At 41.5% G+C, this 21365-nt stretch overlaps 1 protein-coding gene across 8 annotated transcripts in view; it reads right to left on the bottom strand.

The window, feature by feature from the left end:
- Nucleotides 1-20865, bottom strand: part of FAM172A (family with sequence similarity 172 member A) — a 407879-nt gene extending 387014 nt beyond the window's left edge. For 5 of the 8 annotated variants that reach the window (XM_040241517.1, XM_040241519.1, XM_040241518.1 and 2 more), the window contains exon 1: nucleotides 20705-20865. The gene's annotated coding sequence lies outside the window, so the exon portion shown is untranslated. The remainder of the gene's footprint in view (nucleotides 1-20704) is intronic. The other 3 variants (XM_040241522.1, XM_040241525.1, XM_040241524.1) reach the window with 2 other exon arrangements.
- Between the last annotated feature and the right edge of the window lie 500 nt (nucleotides 20866-21365).

The raw sequence follows: 21365 nt of genomic DNA, 5'->3' as shown, positions 1-21365 counted from the left end.
GACTGATCAAATGGGAAATTTCTCAATGAGGATGGCAACAACAGAAAAAAAGGCATTTTCCCTTAAATATCACTGTAATTTGCACCTTAAAGTCAATATGTAAACAATCCCAGCTGGTTTATTTACACAGATTATACACACGTGACAGACACAGGCAAACTAGCTCATAAATGAGAAAGGGAAGAACCACAAGATTTCAAACCACATAAACAGTATATAAATTCTGACATTTTCAAAACTGACTTTCCATTCCAACCACTTGAAATGCAATGCCAGGTAAACAGAAGAGAGTAGAAAAAGCATGGACTAAAATGTAGGGAGACATGAGGATGGTGTTACTTCTACTTTCCAAGCATTTCTCACTAAAAAATAAGAAAGGTCAGTTTCAGGAGTGGAGAACCAAGTGCAAACCACCACAGGTTAGAATAAAACCCTCGAGCTCTTCTCAGCTATCTGCCTTATATGTAGGACAGACAGATTATCAGTGATTTCCAAAGTTCACTGAATAATAGATTAAGGAACGAAACAAATCAAATACCACGTTACCTACCCTATCCACATCTTAATTCACCACTGAATTTTAATGCTTTATAACTATTATGAATATCACATGGGCAGTTATTTATCAAATCATATCCAGTGTCAAAAGAGGGGAACATAACCTAACTCCAAGTTTTATAAGCCAGAAGAGTGTCTTCCCCGAGAGAAGGCAAATTATCAGGCTAAAGAAGAGTTATGACTGCAAAAGCGATGAGTAATGAGTGCAACATCAAAAATGTTGAAAAACTGAATTCTTTCCCCCTCAGACCATTAACAAAGTAAAAATGTCCACTTTACTACTAAGTGAATTAAGAAACTTAAATATGTACATGGTACATAAAATGCAGTGTTTGACAGGCTTTGCTCATTAACTCATGTGCTCAGTCATGTCCAGCTCTTTTCTGACCCCATGGACTGTAATCCACCAGGCTTCCTTGTCCATGGAAATTTTCAGGCAAGAAGACTGGAGTGGTTTGCCATTTCCCCTCCAGGGGATCTTCCAGATCCAGGGATCGAACCCACGTCTCTGGCAGCTCCAGCACTGGCAGGCAGATTCTTCTTACCACTGAGCCAGCTGGGAAGACCTAATTTACGAATACCCACTTTTATCATTAAATAAATTGAGAGAAGTTAGTGTAGATAAGACAAATAAAATGTAGTCTCTGATTATATTTGTTCATAAGTTCATTACAAAGTGAACTCTGGACACATGGGTAACCTGCCTGGCCTACACACAACGCTTAAGTCAACATACATGGCTATGGGGAGAAATCAAGATGACACTGATCCAGTTGAATTATCTGTTTGGAAAAAGATAAAAATCAACTCTTACCTCACATCATATATAAAAACTTATTCAACATAGGATCATAGATCACAGATAAGAATATAAAACCTAAAGTTATAAAAATTTAGAAGAAAATACAGGAGAAAATCTTTGGAATCTTAGAGTAGGCAAAGTTTTCTTAGTCTGAAAACAACTAAAATCCCCACAAGTTATAAAAGGAAAAAATTGATAAGCTGTGCCTCATTAAAATTAAAAATGTTTGCTCTTCAAAAAAATAACATTAATAAAATGCAAAAGAAGCCACAGACTGGAGGAAATACTTAGATGACAGAAGAAAAAAAAATTTACAAGTCAATAATAAGATAATCAAACTTAAAAGCAGGCAAAAGATTTAAACAGCTATCTCTTGAGAAAAAACATACAAATGACCAACAGAAAATGACAGGAGAAAACATTTGGAGATGATAGAAATATTCCTTATCTTGATTGTGATGAGAATTTCAAGGATATATACTAAAACAGCATCAAATTATATACTTTAAATATGTACAATTTATTGAACTTCAATTATACCTTAATAAGATTACAACAGATAAAAGTGAGGGGATTTTTTAAATGTAAAAATAAATGGTAATTGGCATGATTTATTCTATTTCCCTAAATGCTTTACATGTTATGGTAGTACTCATTCCATGGAGAATGATATATATACCCTGTGGGTAGAAAATAACATAACAAATTTATTAACTATTACTTGAGGAGGGATTATTTTGTTACATTTCAGCCAAATCTTGTTATTTATTCCAACAGAAATTAGCAAATACACACAAATAGAAAAATAACCTAAATATCACAAGTATTTAGCTTTAGCTATAATTGCAACAGCTATTAAGGAATGCATAACACTGTAAACCAGAAAAACAGCTCTAATTATTGAAATTTCAAACAGTCATATACTTTCTTAATACACTAGAAATAATTAGATTTCTAATCCTACTACTCATGTCAACTGAGCAATATTTACACACCTGAAGACAGCCAAAAAGAAACTTAAGCTGATCTTCAGTGAATGTCTAATAGCTTACATAGATTCTGGAGAGCTGTGGAGTATATAGAGACACGTGGCATTTCATGAAAAAGCTTGAAAACGAATAAGCTCTGCTGAGTCAGCAGGCCCAGCCTACAGTTCCCTGTCATCCTTCCATTCACTCCCTTAACGTGTGTCAGGCGCTCAGTCGCGACTCTTGCGACCCCATGCGCTGCAGCCCACCAGACTCCTCTGTCCGTGGGATTCTCCAGGCAAGAACACTGGAGTGGCTTGCCATTCCCTTCTCCACATTCACTTAATAAAAACCTACCCAGTGCCTCAAACATAGCAGATTCTGTATTTGACAGAAGCTATGCCAAAAGGCAGTAGAACATATGGTCATATGCCACTGGAGCCAGAATGCCTGTACTTAAATTTTAACTCTGCCATTTCTTCTATATAATACCTAGGGGCAAGGTACTTAACCTCAGGTGTGCAGTTAAGTCGGCAGGCTTGGGATGTCCAAAACCTGTGCATTCTAAAGAAAGAACTTACCCTTGACTGGCTTCTGAGAGATGCCTATAAGCCCTTGGAATACCACACCTGATAACAGTATCCTCATACACCTGAGGCCTTGGGCCATGCCATGCAGTTTATAGTAACCACATGACTTATGGTGAATGCATGCTTTTATTCCCTGGATCCTGTGGCATGCTGTATCAGATTGATCTCTGTGGGGGCTGGTCACTGAGTTAGTCATGCCTATGTGTTGTTGTTGCTATTTAGCTGCTAAATCATGTCTGACTCTTTTGCAACCCCCTGGACGATAGTCTGCCTGGCTCATCTGTCCACGGTATTCTCTAAATAAGAATACTGGAGTGGCTTGCCATTTTCCTCTCGGGGGGGATCTTCCCAACCCAGGGATCAAACCCTCATCTCCTGCATTGGCAGGCAGATTCTTTACCACTGAGCCACCACGGAAGCCCCCAATGTCTGTGTGACTGACACTCAAAAAACACTCTGGACATTAAGGTTCAGGGGAGCTTCCTTGCTTGCTAACATCTTGCACTTGTCACATACTGTCGATGGAAGAACAAGACACTTTCTGTATGACTGTTCAGCGAGGACAAGTGGAAGCAGTACCTAGTCTCTCCTGGACTCAGCCCTATGTGGTTGTTCTGTTTGCTGTTTTTAATCTGTACCCTTTCACTGTAATAAACTGCAACTGTGAATTTAATAGCTTTTCTGAGTTCTGGGAGTTCTGCCAGCAAACCATCCAGGCAGTCTTGAGGACCCTCAATACAGTAACCTTGTTTCACATCTAAAAAATGCACTTTATATTAGTACCTACTTAAAGGACAGCTGTGGGGATCAAATGAACTAATGTGTGTTAGGTTCTTAGAACAATACCTGGCATGTAATGTTTGCTGATTCTCATGCTGTTACAAAAATAAACGGTTCTAGCAACTCAACAGCTTGGTCTAGTGAGAGAGGTCGTTAACTAATCAAACTACAAGTGCGGAAACAGTATGCATAATGTTTCAAAGGAACAAGGAGCATCACTTCTTTCCGACTGTATATTCCTTTAACCTGATTCCACATTCTTAGAATCTATTCCCACACACAATTCTCCAGTTCCTACAGATACAAACTGAAAAATATCACACGCATCTTTGTGTTTCAATCTTTTTACCTCACCCTCTGGGGTCTGTTTGGACTCGTCTGCTTACAGGTCTAGAAGAAATGGAAGATGGTTGGAATAAGAAAAGAGGAAGATCAGCGATCCACTGTGGGCAGCTCAGGGGAGACCGGTGACAGGCTCTTCGGGCCAGGGGAGACTGACCTGGGAAGGCGTAGAAGGGCTGCTTCTACTGGCAACGGAGGCTCAGCAGAATCAGAGGTCCGAGGTGCCCAGCTTCCTCAGAGTATGCGTTTATGTACCCACCATGATGATCAAGGTCCAACCCTTCCTTTAGGATTGCAAATTCAAACTGTGCTGTAATTCAGTCAACCACGTGATGTGTCTTACAGAAATCTCAGTACAGTGACTCCTTATTTTAGGGCAACCACAGACACCAATTCTGGTATCTGCAAGTGGAATGCTGTCACACCAAAAACCTTAAATGTGAGAATGGCTTTGGAATCAGGCAGAGGGGGGTCTGAAAAAAGTGTTAGAGAAAGCCTACAGCACCCATCCCACTGAAGAATCTGTTAATAGAAGCCCCATGGTCCTTCAAAAGGCTGTGGGTGAGGACCTGCAAGAAAGCAAAGTAAGTGTTCCTGGAACTCGAGAAGGGGGCTGTTATGTAATGGTGGCAATTTTAGTGTCCCACAGAATTATATGGAAAGTAGAAAATGCACCTAATGAAGTGACTGATCTAACAAGGAGACTTCTACCTAGAGTGCTGAATGTGCCACCTGGTTCTTCTTGCTGCTCATACTCAAATGTGAGAAGCAAGCAATATATTAATAAAAGGACTGTTAAACAAAAAGAAGCCACACCGTGCACTGCAAAAGATACTGCCAAGGAAATGAAAAGACAAGTCACAGACCAAGAGAAAATATTTTCAAAAGACATATCTAATAAAGGTATCTTACTCAAAATATATTAAGAATTGATGCTTTTGAGCTGTGGTGTTGGAGAAGACTCTTGAGAGTCCCTTGGACTGCAAGGAGATCCAACCAGTCCATCCTAAAGGAAATCAGTCCTGAATATTCACTGGAAGGGCTGATGGTGAAGCTGAAACTCCAATACTTTGGCCACCTGATACAAAGAACTGACTCATTTGAAAAGACACGGATGCTGGGTAAGATATAAGGTGGGAGGAAAAGGGAAGGACAGAGGATGAGATGGTTGGATGGCATCACCGACTCAATGGATATGAGTTAGAGTAAGCTCCAGGAGTTGGTGATGGACAGGGAGGCCTGGCGTGCTACAGTCCATGGGGTTGCAAAGAGTCGGACACAACTGAACGACTGAACTGAACTGATGAAGAATTAAAAAATGGGCAAGAGACCTGATAAGTACATCCTGACTAAAGAAGACTACAGGTGGAAAATAAGCTTAAAAAAAGATGTTTAACATCATATGTCATCAGGGAATTGCAAATTAAAACAATGAGATACCAACACACAACTATTAGGATGGCTAAAATCCTTTAACACTGACGACACCAAATGCTGACAAGGATAAAGAGCCACAAGAACTTGCTTTCGTTGTTGGCCAGAATGCAAAATGATACAGCTATGTTGGAAGACAACTTGACAGTTTCTTTCAAAATTAAACATATTCTCACCATACAACCTAGGATCACGCTCCTTGGTATTCAGCCAAACTAGTTGAAAAATTATGTCCACACAAACATCTGCATACAGATATCAACAGCAGTTTTAGTCATTATTGCCAAACTCAGAAAGAACAAAAGTGTCCTTCAGTAGGTGAATGAATAAATCAATTGTAGTACATTTATACAAAAGAATGTTATTCGGCAACACTTAAATTAAAAAAAAAAAATGGTATCAAGCCATGAAAAGACAGGGAGGAAACTTAAAAAGTATATTACTAAGTAAAAGAAGCTAACATGCAAAGGCCCGCATACTACATACAATTCCAACTCTTTGATATTCTGGAAAGGGCGAAACTATGGAAACTAAAAAGATTAGTGGTTGCCAGGGGTTATGGAGGAAGGAGGAGTGAATAGGCATACTAAAGAGGATTTTTTAGGGTAGTGAAACTATTCTGTATGATACTGATGGTAGACACATACCATTATAGATATGTCCAAACCCACTGAATATACAACACCAAGAGAGAACTCTAATGTAAACTACAGACTTTGGGTGATAATGATGTGTCAATGTAGGTTAACTTGGAAGCAGTTATGACAAATCTAGACAGCATATTAAAAAGCAGGGATATCACTTTGCCAAAGTCCGCATAGCTAAAGCTATGGTTTTTCCAGTTGTATGTAAGGATGAAAGAGTTGGATCATAAAGAAGGTTGAGTGCCAAAGCACTGATGCTTTTGAAATGTGCTGCTGGAGAATCTTGAGAGTCCTCTGGACTGCAAGGAGAGCAAACCAATGAATCCTAAAGGAAATCAACCCTGAATATTCATAGAAGGACTGAAGCTGAAACTCCAAGACTTTGGCCATCTGATGCAAAGAGCCATTTCATTGCAAAAGACCTTGAGCTGGGAAAGACTGAAAGCAAAGGGGAAGCAGGCAGGAGAGGATGAGACGGTTAGACAGCATCACTGACCCAACAGACACGATTATGAGCAAACTCCAGGGGATAGTGGAGGACAGAGGAGCCTGGTATGCTGCAGCCATGGAGTCACAGAGTCAGACACCACTTAGTGACAGACCAGTAACAACAGGAACAGGTTAACTGTAACAACTGTAGCACCACTCTTGATGCAGAATTTTATAGCAGGGAAGGCTGTGTGAGTCCAAGAGCAGGAGGTATATGGGAAATCTCTGAACGCTCCACTCAACTCTGCTGTGAACCTAGAACTATTCTAGAAAATAAAGTCTATGAAAAAGAGAAAAAATTCCTCTCCAGAAGACAAATGATGCTGAGTAAGAAATGTCTTCTAAGCAAATCCAGGACACTACCAGGAAAACATGGTTCAAAGATGAAGCTGGGTGTTAAATACTAATATATCAATACATTAAAGGCGACACCTTAGAATATTAGTCAGACAAAAGGCCCTTTCAAGAGAGTAGAGTGTGCCTTACTGATTCTCTCAAACAATAAAGCTTCTAGAAAGCTTATAGTCATTGTCCCTCAACCTAATAAGCAGGAGCCTGAAGTACACAAGGATTTAACTTTTAAAAAATATGTGTAGTTGTGGCATTTGTCTAACTAAACTAATGTACCTCAATAGAATTCACAGCTCAATAGAATTTACAGAATATCCACAAGATGTCTACAGGATTTGCAATACATCTTTTAATTTAACATTTAAAAGATTTAATACATCTTAAATGAAAAGAGGTTTTGGGACACTACAGTTTTACCAGTAGGAAGCAGATGGAGAAAACCATTCACCTGCAAACACCTACGATATTTTATGGAAAAAAAAAAAAAGGAGGTAAGACCAAGAGTATAGATGGCAAAGCTGTAAACATGGATAACAACTCCCAGGGTTGAGCCCTATCAATACTGCCCATCTGGATTTCAGAAATACTATGAGCCAGTGATGCCTTTGTGTCTCCCATTTTCCCCCTTAAGAAACAAGAACATCTACAGAAGTTACCCTGTGCCTGACCCACCACTGTATTTGGGAGGTGGGGCAGATGGGTGAGCAGAGACAAGTGGAAATGAGTGAACTCAAGAAGCTATGCTGAAGGAGTGACCCTCCAGGAACCCCACCTACACCTGGACCTGCCTTAGATGATGTGGTTCTGGACTTCAAGATGATACAGTCATAGAATGAGACATGTGATAGCCTTGGGAAGCAGTGAGCGTGCTGTATACGGAAAAATGACAGGAACCCCTGCAGGCTGAGGGGCAGACGGTGGCAGGCAGCCTTCCACTCTTAGGAGTCAGGCCTCCACAAAGTAACCTCCCACACTGACCAGAATTGACCTGTATGACCAACAGTAAACAGGGGAAGCGACAGTATCACACTTCTGAGACTGTGGCTTCCATCCTGTGTGTGCTCTCCTTCTCTAGGATCATTCACTCTTGAGAAAACCATGTTGTGAGCAGCCGTATGGAGAGAGGGGCCCGTGGGGTGAGTGAGGGAAGCTTCCTGCCAACAGACACACGGGCGCACGTTGGAAGCACATGATTCAGACCAGGTTAGACTACAGATGACGGCAGCCCCAGCCGACACCGAAATTCCAACCCTGCCAGGGATCCTGAACAAGAACCTAGCTAAGTGAAAAGTTAGTGTTAGTCGCTCAGTCGTGTCCGAGTCTTTGCGACCCCGTAGACTGTGACCCACCAAGCTCCTTGGTGTATGGGATTCTCCAGGCAAGAATACTGCAGTGGGTAGCCATGCCCTCCTCCAGGGGATCTTCCCGACCCGACCCAAAGATTAAACCCGGGTCTTCCACACTGCAGGTAGATTCTTTAGTGTCTGGGCCGCAAGAACCTAGCTAAGCTGCTCCTAAATTCCTGACCCTAAGAGAACATGCAGATAACAGATGTTTTTCATTTTAGCTGCTAAATTTTAAGATAACTTGTTACACAGCAACAGACAACAAATATTCAAATCCCCTGCGAACTACTGCACATCACTTTAGCTCCCGGATACATTTATTTTCATTATCACTGACTAAATTGCTTACTGATTTTCCAATTCAGCAATAATTTATTTTCCACGTGGGAAAGGAACTTCTTTTGGATTTACCAAAGCAAAAATGCTGCTTTCTCCCACTGTTTTTGGATTTTTTTAAAAAAGGGAAATTAGCTTTAAAAACTCATTTTCAGTGTTAGGGATTGATCTGGCTCTAAGTCTTTTTTTGTTGAAATAGAAAAACCTTATATTTTTAACTGGAACAGTTAGAAACACAAACACAAATGCTTGTTTGGATAAAAATAATTATACATGTTTTTTTATTGAGGAAAAATATTCAGAATAAATAAACTGTTTTAAATAAATAGCTTATTTTGAACGATAAAATGGAATCATCTAGTTTGTTAGAAGTACTTGCAGTGTTCCTAAGGTGGATCAAATTTTCACCATGATAATCACTCACACTGCTTCAAAATGAAATAATATCTGCAAAAAATAATACTTTTATCATAATTACCTCTAAAATATATTAGCATGAATTGATTTTATCATATTAGTCACCTAGAAAAAAGTAGGAAAATATCCCGAAAGAACATGATACACAAAAATGCTTTCCTGCTGGAGAGAAGAGGTTCAAAACTGTCTCCAGTAAGACCAACTTTGCCACATCTCAGAACCGAATCTAGAGTCATCCTGTATAAATTCAGACCACAATCCAATCTACAGGAAAGACCCTACCATCTATTATTTTTCATTTCATTTTTTCCTTCTTCCTTTCTTCTAATTTCATGTACCAACTTTTTTGCTCAATCATTTTAGATGGTATATAAACTAAAAGTCCACTTGGAGGTCCCTCTGATCAAATTCTTTCAAGTTCTTGAGCAATTTCAGGTGATTCGACTTTAAAGTGGGTCTAAGGATAAGCCTCCTATCCTTATCCCTCAGAGGGCAGACAGAATGAAAACCATAATCACAGAAAACTAATTAAAGTGATCACATGGACCATAGCCTTGTCTAGTTCAATGAAACTATGACCCATGCCATGTAGGGCCACCCAAGACAGGTGTATCATGGTGGAGAGTTCTGACAAAACGTGGTCCACTGGAGAAGGCAATGCCAAACCACTTCAGTACCTTGCCTTCAGAACACCATGAATAGTATGAAAAGGCAAAAAAAATAGGACACTGAAAGATGAACTCTCCAGGTTGGTAGGTGCCCAATATGCTATTAGAGAAGAGTGGAGAAATAAAACCAGAAAGAATGAAGAGAAGGAGCTAAAGCAAAAACAACGCCCAGTTCTGGATGTGACTGGTGATGGACATAAAGTCTGATGCTGTAAAGAGCAACACTGCATAGGAACCTGGAATGTTAGGTCCATGAATCAAGACAAATTGGAAGTGGTCAAACAGGAGAAGGCAAGAGTGAACATAACATTTTAGGAATCAGTGAACTAAAATGAACTAGAATGGGGGAATCTAACTCAGATAACCATTATATCTACTACTGTGGGCAAGAATCCCTTAGATGAAATGGAATGGCCCTCATAGTCAACAAGAGTCCGAATGCAGTACTTGGATGCAATCTCAAAAATGACAGAATGATCTCTGTTTGTTTCCAAGGCAAATAATTCAATATCACAGTAATCCAAGTCTATGCCCTGACCAGTAATGTTCTGTGAAGACCTACAAGACCTTCTAGAACTAACACACCAAAAAGACGTCCTTTTCATCACAGGGGACTGGAATGCAAACGTAGGAAGTCAAGAGATACCTGGAGTAACAGGCAAATATGGCCTTGGAGCACAAAATGAAGCCAAGAGAATGCAGAGGGTCATAGCAAACATCCTCTTCCAAGAACACAGGAGAAGACTCTACACATGAACATGACCAGATGGTCAATCCTGAAATCATATTGATTATATTCTTTGCAGACAAAGATGGAGAAGCTCTATACAGTCAGCAAAAACAAGCCCAGGCTCACTGTGGCTCAGATCATGGCTCCTTATTGCCAACTTCGGAATTAAATTGAAGAAAGTAGGGAAAACCACTAGACCATTCAGATGTGGCCTAAATCAAATCCCTTACGGTTATACAGTGGAAGTGACAAACAGATTCAAGAGATTAGATCTAATAGACAGAGTGCCTAAAGGACTATGGACAGAGGTTTGTGACATTGTACAGGAGGCAGGGAACAAGACCATCCCCAAGGAAAAGAAGTGCCAAAAGGCAAAATGGTTGTCTGAGGAGGCCTTACAAATAGCTGTGAATAGAAGAGAAGCGAAGGCAAAGGAGAAAAGGAAAAATATACCCATTTGAATGCAGAGTTCCAAAGAACAGCAAGGAGAGATAAGAAAGCCTTCCTCAGCATTGAATGCAAAAAAATGAGGAAAACAAGAGAATGGAAAAGACTAGAGATCTCTTCAAGAAAATTAGAGATACCAAGGGAACATTTCATGCAAAGATGGGCACAATAGAGGACAGAAATGGTATTAACCTAACAAAAGCAGAAGATATTAAGAAGAGGTGGCAAGAATACACAGAACTGTACAAAAAAAATCTTCATGACCCAGAAAACCACAATGGTGTGATCACTCACCTAGAGCCAGACAACCTGGAGTGCGAAGTCAAGCAGGCCTTAGGAAGTATCACCACGAACAAAGCTAGTGGAGGTGATGGAATTCCAGTTGAGCTATTTCAAATCCTGAAAGATGATGCTGTGAAAAGTGCTGCACTCAATATGCCAACAAATTTGGAAAACTCAGTAGTGGCCACAGGACTGGAAAAGGTCAGTTTTCATTCGAATAACTAAGAAAGGCAATGTCAAGGAATGTTCAAACTACCGCACAATTGCACTCATCTCACACGCTGGCGAAGTAATGCTCAAAATTCTCCAAGCCAGGCTTCAACAATACGTGAACCGTGAACTTTCAAATGTTCAAGCTGGATTTAGAAATGGCACAGGAACCAGAGATCAAATTGCCAACATCCATTGGATCATGGAAGAGGTTCTGAGAAACAACTATTTCTGATTTGTTGACTAAGCCAAAGCCTTTGTGTGAATCACAATAAACTGTGGAAAATTCTGAAAGAGATGCGAATCCCAGACCACCTGACCTGCCTTCTGAGAAATCTGTATGCAGGTCAGGAAGCAACAGTTAAAACTGGACATGGAACAACAGACTGGTTTCAAATAGGAAAAGGAGTACATCAAGGTTGTATATTGTCACCCTGCTTATTTAACTTGCATGCAGAGTATATCATGAGAAATGCTGGGCTGGATGAAGCACAAGCTGGAATCACGACTGCCGGGAGAAATATCAATAACCTCAGATACGCAGATGATACCACACTTAAGGCAGAAAGCGAAGAAGAACTAAAGAGCCTCTTGATGAAAGAAGACAGTGAAAAAGTTGGCTTAGAGCTCAACATTCAGAAAACTAAGATCACGGCATCTGGTCCCATCACTTCATGGCAAATAGATGGGAAAATAACAGAAACAGTGACACACTTTATTTTGAGGGGCTCCAAAATCACTGCAGATGGTGACTGCAGCCATGACATTAAAAGACACTTGCTCCTTGCAAGAAAAGCTATGACCAACCTAGACAGCATATTAAAAAGCAGCGGCATTACTCTGCCACCTGGATCTGTCTAGTCAAGGCTATGGTTTTTCCAGTAGTCATGTATGGATGTGAGAGTTGGACTATTAAGATAGCTGAGCTCCAAAGAATTGATGCTTTTGAACTGTGGTGTTGGAGAAGACTCTTGAGAGTCTGTTGAACTTCAAGGTGATCCAACCAGTCAATCCTAGAGGAAATCAGTCCTGAAATATTCACTGGAAATACTGATGCTGAAGCTGAAAGTCCAATACTTTGGCCACCTGGTACAAAGAACTAACTCACTGGAAAAGACCCCGATGCTGGGAAAGATTGAAGGCAGGAGAAGAAGGGGAAGACAGAGGATGAGATGGTTGGATGGCATCACCTACTCGATGGACATGAGTTTGAGCATGCTTTGGGAGCTGGTGATAGACAGGGAAGCCTGGAGTGCTGCAGTCCACGGGATCGCAAAGAGTCGGACACAACTGAGTGACTGAACTCATGGAAAGCTGAGTTCACTGAACTCCTAACATTCCTCCACTAGAGCACATGAAACCTAATCACTGATTAAAAAAAAAAAAGATCATTAATTGGTATATCAGTCTGCTCCAGCTGCCATAAAAAAATACTGCCTGGCTCAAACAAAGGACTTTATTTTCTCACAGTCCCAGAGGCTAGAAATCCCATCAACGTCTGACAGGGTTGGTTTTTGGTGAGAACCTTCTTCTTGGCTTTTAGACAGCCACCTGTTTGCTGTGTTCTAACATGGTAGAGAGAGAAATCAAGTGAGGTTTCCGGTATCAAGACACGAATCCTATCAGATCAGGATCCTACCCACATGAGCTCATTTAACCTTAATTACTTTGGTGGGGTTAGAGCTTCAAATTATGTATTTTGAGAGATGCAACTGACTCCATAGCAATTAGAAAGTATCAGGGTATGTCATGTTTCGAAACATTTGTGTTATAACATTCTTGATACTTTTCCAAACAGCCTCAGTCTTAGAAGAGAGATTACTTCAACATCATCAGTTCATTCGGCCCTGCATTCAAATGCTAAAGCCATTTTTGTTCCTAATCAGAGGAAGGAAGAAGCAGAGAAAGGAGATGTGAAAGGCTTTGGCCAACTATAGAGTTTGATGCAACAGTCCACACAAGAGATTACCTTCACTTCTAATGCTGATTACAAGTGCACAGGATTCCCAAAGTCCATTCAGGCCTGATAATTCGCTAGAAGACGTAAATAACTCACTGAAAAACTGTTATGACTATGGTTTAAGCATGATTAAAGTCAAGGAAGGGAAAAAAACATATAGGACAAAGTTGAGAGTACAAACACGGAGCTTCCGATGTCTTCTGCGAAGTTGTGTTGTTGCTGCTGTTTAGTCACTAAGTCACGTCTGACTCTTTTGCAGCCCCATGGACTGTAATCCACCAAGCTCCTCTGTCCACGGGGTTCTCCAAGCAAGAATACGGGAGTGGGTTGCCATTTCCTTCTCCAGGGGATCTTCCTGACCCAGGGATCGAACCCACGTCTCCTGCGTTGGCGGGCAGATTCTTTACCACTGACCCTCCTGGCAAGACCCTCTGTGAAGTTTTGGATATTACTCTCTGCTAACTATATGACGTAATATGCACTGACTACTGCCAACCTGGAGAGCTTGCAGGAAACGTGGTGTTCAGAGTTGTTGTTTTTTGGGGGGGCGGGGGGTGGGCTGGGATGGGGGGAGTCTCCATTGCACAGGCATGATTGAATGACTGCTTACATGGCTGATCTCAGTTTCAATGTCAGCTGATACCAAGGGAGTCAAAGTCCCTCCACTAAAGTCACACAGTCTTTCTGGCTATGCGCAGCCTCCACTCTCAATCATACTGTTAGACAATGTGATCCAAAGTCCCCAAGCAAACCAAGATACCATCCAGAAACTGAGGGCAAAAACCAGGCCTCTTTTGGGGCAAAGCTAAATTCTTTGTCACACAGGAGACAAGAGAAATCATTCAATAGTTTCTGTTGGCTACAGAGGCAAGTCCAGAATCCTTATCAAAATATACAAGCCTTCTCATATCCTGTGTCTCTCCCTCATGACTTGGTCCCTATCTGTTTCACCAACTCCATCTCTCATAACAGTCAAACTTTCTGCTCGACTGTTTGCAAATTTCTTTTAGTTTTTAAAAAATACCACACAGCTGACAGCTATTTCTTCTGTTTAGAAAGGTTTTTCACTTTATTTTTAAATGACTTATTCTTAAGTTTTCAACTTAGGTATCATTGTCTCTACCAAGTCTTTCAAAAACCCCAGGTAAGGCACTGTGCCTCTCCCATACCATCCTATACATACTTCTATCATAATACAAATATTTTGCTAAAATCTTGTCTTTATAGCAGACATCCCAAGCAGCACATAAGATCCTCAAGTATGGGATCCAGACTGCCTTATGACTAGGCATCCATCTTTTACGGATTCAGATAACTGAGACCCTGCCTAATTATTTCCCTGTTTTCCTTGCCTCATATTTCAGTTCATGTAGATCTTGGGCCTTTTCCTTTTCCTGTATCTCCCCACTTCTAATCACTTTTGGGATAAGAGTCCAATCCCTGTTCAGCTATAATGCCTGTTGACAGATGCCCTTTCTTCTCTGCCAGTACTTCCCCTGCTTCCCTGATCTGATTCTTCCTCTCTTGTTGACCAACCAATTCCTGTATCTGACCACTCAAGATAAATACTTCAACTACATTAATGGGTATTAAGACAAATGAACTGTGATGATTAATTATTTCCCAAACTACTTGAGTTACTGTAAGACCCACTTCCATAGTATAGACAAAGACATAATATCAAGAAGAATGGGGTATTTCAAGTCAAGAGAATATCTCAGTTATTAATTAATCAAACTTTTTAGTTTCTTAAACTGCTTTACCTTGAGTTATAATTTTGGTCACATGTCTAGCTTGTTCCATGTTCTAAACAAAGGACACAATGCTAAGTTATGCTTTTCAGATGAAAAAGATATCACACTGCTTCATTACCTTGGATATTAACTCTGAATTTTTTTTTTAAATAGAAGTACTGTGTCTGTTGAGCCATATATAGTATGTTCCCTGCTGCCTTCTTACACCGTATCACATATGATGGGAATAATTAGCAGGGGATAGGAAAACCAGCCACATCCACAGCCATTAGCAGTTATACTGTTGGGTACTAGTTGCTATCATTTCCTTAATTAGCTACTAAAGGGTCTTAAGAGGCCCAAATCCACAGTCTTAGTCTTATCAATGCCTCTCTAACCACTAAGCAAATCAACCCTAAGTATATTATCAACCTAGACTACACCTGAAATTAATATCCAATCTGCTATAAAGAAATAGAAACATACAATAAATGCTTTGCTTCAATGATCTGTCTTCACAGTGATATTTTTCTTTACAGCAAAAATTATCTGTTATCTATATTGCAGTATCTATATAGCAAAAATGAACCATTCTCCAAAAAAGGAGACAAGAACACAATATCAGATTAAGTAGCAGAGCACTGCTACCTCTAAATTATCTTTAATTTAGCTGTGAAACATTAAGCAAGTCAGTCATCTGGTACCTCATCCATAGCAAATTCATAGAATGATACGCAAGAGTGTGGTACAATTTTTCATTCAGCACTTTAAATCAAAGCATAGTAATTAACTTAAATAAGCTTTATAACTGAAATAGCTAAATGCAGTACCCACAAAGTATTTAATAAACGATAGTGTAAAAAACATTCAACAGTTTAAAAAAAAAAAGATGCATTATCTTGCATCTTTTAAAAATAAATAAAAAGTCCTTCCTTTCTTAAACGGATAAATTAAAAATTTTTAACAATGTTGAACATTGTTAAACTACAAAATTAGTCATTAAATAACTCAATTAAACCTCACTGCTCTATGGCTAAACAACTTAAGTTTATTTCTGTGGGCTGTATACATCGCACACCCTCCAGATACTAAGCGTTGAACCAGATGAATTGACATATGTTACCTGATATACAGTTGGTGCGGAGAAGGCAATGGCACCCCACTCCAGTACCCTTGCCTGGAAAATCCCATGGATGGAGGAGCCTGGTAGGCTGCAGTACACAGGATCACAAAGAGTCAGACACGACTGAGCGACTTCCCTTTCACTTTTCACTCTCATGCATTGGAAAAGGAAATGGCAACCCACTCCAGTGTTCTTGCCTGGAGAATCCCAGGGACGGGGGAGCCTGGTGGGCTGCCGACTATGGGGTCACACAGAGTCGGACATGACTGAAGCGACTTAGAAGCAGCAGCAGACAGTTGGTGATGGACAGGGAGGCCTGGCGTGCTGCGATTCATGGGGTCGCAAAGAGTCGGACACTACTGAGCGGCTGAACTGGAACTGGACTGAACTGGACCTGGTACACAGTAGGTGTGGCTACATAATGTAAGGCCAGCTGGCTGATTTCAGAACCACACGCTGAAATGCAGCCGGGGTTTGCACTCCCGCCCTGTCCCATCCCCTTCCAGTCCGGGGAGCTGCATCACTGTCTGTCCTTTTGTGGCCAGGTCCCCTGTCTTCTCCTGTCAGTTCCAGGGCTTGGTCCCTTAGTGTTACCGAACTCCTTTGCTATTCTCCATCTAGCCACATCCAACTGCTACCTAACACGTCTTTTCTCTGTTTCTTCATCATTTTTCTCTCTTCTGTTTCCTGCTCTTCTCAGCTACCAGAAACAACAACACAAGAGCGATCTACTTCACAGCCACAGTCAGCTAATCAATATATTCCTTCCCATCTAAAGAAAAAGAGAAAACAATCAAAGCAGGTCAGGATGATTTTCGGCTTTTCAGAACTTTTCATCATAGTCTGATACCCAGACGTTCATTCATTGTTATCAAAGGTATTTCATGGTTTCTTTTACTTCTAAGTTTGGAATTACTACAAGTACTTGGTCTATAGAAATTTTAAGTTTTGATAATTATAGCATTTTAAGGTTAAAAAACTAACAGAAGACAAGGTGGCTGCTTTCTCAACCCTTAAAAAAATTTACTGCCAAAAAACCTGCAAAATTTTCTATTAAGATCAGACCTGAAGGGGAGTTCCTGGGTGGCCTCATGGTTAGGATTCCAGACTTTCATTGCCATGGCCTGAGTTCAGTCCCTGGATGGGGAACTGAGATGCTGCAAGCTGTGTGCCACAGCCAAAAACAACAACAAAAAAATAGATCTTAAATAAACAATGTTCCAAAGAAGGACATAAAAATATGGCCAAAACGCAGATTAAAAGATACTTAATATCACCAATCATTAGGAAAATCAAAGCCACTGAGATATTACTTCATACCCATTCAGTTCAGTTCAGTTCAGTCGCTCAGTCATGTCCGACTCTTTGCGACCCCATGAATCGCAGCACGCCAGGCCTCCCTGTCCATCATCAACTCCCGGAGTTCACTCAGACTCACGTCCATGGAGTCAGTGATGCCATCCAGCCATCTCATCCTCGGTCGGCCCCTTCTCCTCCTGCCCCCAATCCCTCCCAGCATCAGGGTCTTTTTCAGTGAGTCAACTCTTCGCATGAGGTGGCCAAGGATGACTTTTTTTTTTTTTAAGAGAGAAAATATGTCTGTCGAGACTATGGAAAACTGTTGGTGAGGATGCAGAGGAAATGAAACCTCTGCACTGCCAGCAGGAAGGTAAAATAGTGCAGCCATTGTGGATAGCAGTATGGCAATTTCTAAAAAATTAAATACAGAATTAGCACATAATCCAACACTTCCACTTCTGGGTATATAACCAAAAGAAATGAAAGCAGGAAACTCAAACAGATATTTGCACACCCGTGTTCACAGCAGCATTACCTCCAATAGCCAAACGGCGGAACGAACACCGTATTCACAGACGAACAGATAAACAAACTGTAGTCTATATACACAAGAGAATGTTGTTCAGCCTTAAAAAAGGAACATTTACCATGGTACACTATACATGAACTTTGAAGGCACTATGCTAAACAAAACAAGCCAGTCACAAAGGGACAAATGTCATATGATTCCACTTATATGAGATATCTAGAGCAGAAACCGAAGGCAATGGCACCCCGCTCCAGTACTCCTGCCTGGAAAATCCCATGGACCGAGGAGCCTCGTGGGCTGCAGTCCATGGGGTCGCTAAGAGTTAGACACGACTGAGTGACTTCACTTTCACGCACTGGAGAAGGAAATGGCAACCCACTCCAGTGTTCTTGCCTGGAGAATCCCAGGGACGGGGAAGCCTGGTGGGCTGCCATCTATGGGGTCGCACAGAGTCGGACACGACTAAAGCGACTTAGCAGCAGCAGCAGAGCAGAAACAAAATTCATAGAAAAAGAAAGTAGACTAATGGTTGCCCAGGGCTGCGAAGAGGGGAGAATGGGGAATGTTTAATGGGTATGGAGTTTTGCTTGGGGAAGATAAAAACGTCCCGGAAATGGATGGTAGCGACAGCTGCCTAACAATGTGAATGTATTAATACTTGATGCCACTGAAGTGTACACTTAAAAATGGTTAAAACGACTGATTTTATGTTATGTGTATTTTACCACAATTTTAGAGAAAAAAGAATGAAAAGTTGACATAAGTTAGCTTTTTTCACTCACTACTCAGCTATCCATGGCCACTGTACGAACCCAATTTGATCCTAAAACAGACAGGACAAGTTATGTAAATGTGCTAATGCGAGCTTGGAAACATCTCTACATATCTGAAAACATCAGATTCTCCTCATAGAGGTCTGTCAGGGAAAGCTGAGAAAAATAGGCTGTCAATAAAAAAGGTCACTTATGGTCACACAAATCACTGAACAAATATTCTTGAGAATTTTAAACACTGATGCCTGCATGCCTAGATCCTTGCTATTCCAAGATATTCCAAGATATACAAAATATATTCCTTTTCCGAGCCTGAAACATACCACATACCTCCAAAGCTCACTCTCTGATTTCATCCAGATCTCTACTCAAAAGTCCTCTTATCAAACAGGCTGACACTGACCACACTATATAAAAGAGCATGCTCCATCATTCTCTCTCCCCTCAGTGTGCTTTATTTTTCTTCATAGCTCTTATCACTACTTGATATATTTACTTGCTAATTGTCCTTCTCTATCCACAATGTAAATTTCAACACAAAGACGACCTCTTTTGTTTGCTATTGGAAACTCAGCACCTAGAACACTACCTGGCACGCTGAAGGTGGCCAATGAATATCTGTTAATTGAATGACTGGATAGATGTTTACAGTTTCATAGGTCATATTGCCCTCTTGGCGTTGGTACTATTTTACCATTTACCAGCATTGTAGTAGCCACTGCCTCAAAGCCATCCAGAGTATCCCTGGTTTAGGCTTTAGCATTAAGTTGAAGGAATCCTTAGTTAAAGAGTCAGATAGAAGCCTGGTAGCAGCATATCAAAAAAAATGCTCCCTGACTTACTTTCTAAATCAGTTCAGTTCAGTCAGTCCCTCAGTCGTGTCTGACTCTTTGCAACCCCATGGACTGCAGCACTCCAGGCTTCCTTGTCCATCATCACCTCCCCGAGCTTGCTCAGACTCATATCCATGAAGTTGGTGATGCCATCTAACCATCTCATCCTCTGTCGTCCCCTTTTGACGTTCGTTTTCTAAATACATTACATACAGTGTATCTGTTCCTCGCAATGAGGGATAAAAAATAAACACGAAGAATGTATCTCTAACAAAGCTTTAAGACAAAAAGATACCGTGAACTGGATATTTCACCCATTTTGGTAAATGGTATAAGGCACATGGTAGCCTGAAAAACCATAGGATTTTTCCCTTTGCAACTTTTGAGAGGATTTGGGGAAATAGACAAATGCAGTATAGTCAAAAACTAATCAATTACTTGGCACAACAAGTACACACTCCGGAGCTCTAGACGAATATATGTTAAACTTATGGATGAGGGAAAGAGAAGACTGACTCCAAAATATATCTAACTTTATTTCAAAGTCAAGTCTTCAATTACGAATGCATCCCAGTGAAGTGTCCCACCAGAGCTCATGCAAGTTACAAGTTTTGAGAGCATTTTATAACTGCACTTTATAGTCTTCCGTCTGCAGCGAATGATTTCTGATAAAGGTCTGTCAGGTAATAGTAATTTTCGTAGAAAAATCTTTAACCAGAAAACTGCAATGCATACCCCACACCCAGCCCCCAACCTGAGAAAGCTTAGGAAGGCCCATTACGCTACAGTCTCCAAGTGGAAGGAGACTCATTCAGGGAACACACGTGTTCTGCCCAGCATTGAAAATAGAAATAGCAGGTGTTAAACTGCCCATCGGCGAGGTCCCAGGCAGAGGGCAGAGGAGTGCGCAGGAACCACAGCTTGGCTCCCGGGTACCCTCCGGTCCCCTCTGGCGGCAGCGACCCCCGCCCCAGATGCATCAAGGAGCCGGCCTCTTCCTCTTGAGTCCGGCCCGGGCCTGTCCCCCGCGACCTCACACGCCGGCAAACGCTGGTCCTACCTGAACTCTGCCCCCAGCTGCAGGGCTGTGGGGGGAGGCGGGAGGAGGCGTGGCCTTCCAGCTCGCCAGTCGTACTCCCTCGTGCGGTTGTTATGACTTTCCCTCTCGGGAATCCGCGCCCCGATCAAGTTCAAGTGCACTTCCGGGGTCCGCTGCATACTGCAACGTCATCGCGCAAGCGACGACAACGGCCGCGACCGGCCGGAAGTGGGCGGGGCGCGGTCGCTGGGTTGGTTCCCGGGGCTGTTCAGTTCAGTTCAGTTCAGTTGCTCATTCGTGTCCCACTGTTTGCGACCGCATGAATCGCAGCACGCCAGGCCTCCCTGTCCATCACCAACTCCCGGAGTTCACTCAAACTCACGTCCATCGAGTCAGTGATGCCATCCAGCCATCTCATCCTCTGTCGTCCCCTTCTCCTCCTGCCCCCAATCCCTCCTGCCCCCAATCCCTCCCAGCATCAGTCTTTTCCAATGAGTCAACTCTTCGCATGAAGTGGCCAAAGTATTGGAGTTTCAGCTTTAGCATCATTCCTTCCAAAGAAATCCCAGGACTCATCTCCTTTAGAATAGGCTGGTTGGATCTCCTTGCAGTCCAAGGGACTCTCAGGAGTCCTCCAGAACCACAGTTCAAACGCATCAATTCTTCGGCACTCAGCTTTCTT

The sequence above is a fragment of the Oryx dammah genome, unplaced genomic scaffold (assembly GCF_014754425.2).
Source record: "Oryx dammah isolate SB20612 unplaced genomic scaffold, SCBI_Odam_1.1 HiC_scaffold_5, whole genome shotgun sequence".
Classification (NCBI taxonomy): Eukaryota; Metazoa; Chordata; class Mammalia; order Artiodactyla; family Bovidae; genus Oryx; species Oryx dammah.
Note: the sequence above shows the minus strand (reverse complement) of the source record. Positions and strands in the feature narration are given on the sequence as shown.